This window comes from Triticum aestivum, chromosome 5D (genome assembly GCF_018294505.1).
Source record: "Triticum aestivum cultivar Chinese Spring chromosome 5D, IWGSC CS RefSeq v2.1, whole genome shotgun sequence".
Classification (NCBI taxonomy): Eukaryota; Viridiplantae; Streptophyta; class Magnoliopsida; order Poales; family Poaceae; genus Triticum; species Triticum aestivum.
Window position 1 is genome coordinate 511851345 of NC_057808.1, and position 2484 is coordinate 511853828.

Sequence of the window (2484 nt, forward strand, 5' to 3'; positions counted from 1 at the left end):
ACGGCATTCCTTAACGGCTTCCTTAAGGAAGAACTGTATATGATGCAGCCGGAAGGTTTTGTCGATCCTAAGAATGCTAACAAGGTGTGCAAGCTCCAGCGCTCAATCTATGGGCTGGTGCAGGCATCTCGGAGTTGGAACATTCGCTTTGATGAAATGATCAAAGCGTTTGGGTTTACACAGACTTATGGAGAAGCCTGTGTTTACAAGAAAGTGAGTGGGAGCTCTTTAGCATTTCTCATATTATATGTGGATGACATACTATTGATGGGAAATGATATAGAATTCTTGGAAAGCATAAAGGCCTACTTGAATAAGTGTTTTTCAATGAAGGACCTTGGAGAAGCTGCTTACATATTAGGCATCAAGATCTATAGAGATAGATCGAGACGCCTCATAGGTCTTTCACAAAGCACATACCTTGATAAGATATTGAAGAAGTTCAATATGGATCAGTCCAAGAAGGGGTTCTTGCCTGTATTGCAAGGTGTGAGATTGACCACGGCTCAATGCCCGACCACGGCAGAAGATAGAGAAAAGATGAGTGTCATCCCCTATGCCTCGGCCATAGGGTCTATTATGTATGCCATGCTGTGTACCAGACCTGATGTGAACCTCGCCGTAAGTTTGGTAGGAAGGTACCAAAGTAATCCCGGCATGGAACACTGGACAGCGGTCAAGAACATCCTGAAGTACCTGAAAAGGACTAAGGATATGTTTCTCGTTTATGGAGGTGACAAAGAACTCGTCATAAAGGGTTATGTCGATGCTAGCTTCGACACAGATCTGGATGACTCTAAGTCACAAACCGGATACGTGTATATTTTGAATGGTGGGGCAGTAGGCTGGTGCAGTTGCAAGCAAAGCATCGTGGCGGGATCTACATGTGAAGCGGAGTACATGGCAGCCTCGGAGGCAGCACATGAAGCAATCTGGATGAAGGAGTTCATTACCGACCTAGGAGTTATTCCCAATGCGTGAGGCTCGATGACTCTCTTCTATGACAACACTGGAGCTATTGCCCTTGCCAAGGAGCCCAGGTTTCACAAGAAGACCAGGCATATCAAGTGTCGCTTCAACTCCATTCGTGAAAATGTTCAAGATGGAGACATAGAGATTTGTAAAGTGCATACGGACCTGAATGTCGCAGATCCGTTGACTAAACCTCTTCCACGTGCAAAGCATGATCAACACCAGAACTCTATGGGTGTTCGATTCATCACAAAGTAACTAGGTTATTGACTCTAATGCAAGTGGGAGACTATTGGAAATATGCCCTAGAGGCAATAATAAAATGGTTATTATTATATTTCCTTGTTCATGATAATTGTCTATTGTTCATGCTATAATTGTGTTATCCGGAAATCGTAATACATGTGTGAATACATAGACCACAACATCTCCCTAGTGAGCCTCTAGTTGACTAGCTCGTTAATCAATAGATGGTTGCGGTTTCCTGACCATGGACATTGGATGTCATTGATAACGGGATCACATCATTAGGAGAATGATGTGATGGACAAGACCCAATCCTAAGCGTAGGGCAAGATCGTGTAGTTCGTCTGCTAAAGCTTTTCTAATGTCAAGTATCTTTTCCTTAGACCATGAGATTGTGCAACTCCCGGATACCGTAGGAATGCTTTGGGTGTGCCAAACGTCACAACGTAACTGGGTGGCTATAAAGGTACACTACGGGTATCCCCGAAAGTATCTGTTGGGTTGGCACAAATCGAGACTGGGATTTGTCACTCCGTATGACGGAGAGGTATCTCTGGGCCCACTCGGTAAGACATCATCGTAATGAGCTCAATGTGACTAAGTGGTTCGTCACGGGATGATGTGTTACGGAACAAGTAAAGAGACTTGCCGTAACGAGATTGAACAAGGTATCGGTATACCGACGATCGAATCTCGGGCAAGTGCTATATCGGTAGACAAAGGGAATCGTATACGGGATTGATTGAATCCTTGACATCGTGGTTCATCCGATGAGATCATCGTGGAACATGTGGGAGCCAACATGGGTATCCAGATCCCGCTGTTGGTTATTGGCTAGAGAGTTGTCTCGGTCATGTCTACATGATTCCCGAACCCGTAGGGTCTACACACTTAAGGTTCGATGACGCTAGGGTTATAGGGAATAGATGTACGTGGTTACCGAATGTTTTTCGGAGCCCCGGATGAGATCCCGGACGTCACGAGGAGTTTTGGAATGGTCCGGAGGTGAAGATTTATATATGGGAAGTCCAGTTTCAGTCACCGAAAAGGTTTCGGGGTTTATCGGTATTGTACCGGGACCACCGAAGGGGTTCCGGGGGTCCACCTGCCCCGAAGGACCTAATGGGCTGTAGTTGGGTGGGAACCAGCCCCTTAGTGGGCTGGTGCGCCCCCCAAGGGCCCAAGGCACCTAGGGTTGGAAACCCTAGGGGCCGCTGCCCCCCCCCTAGTTGGAAACCCTAAGGGGGCCGCTGCCCCCCCCCCCCG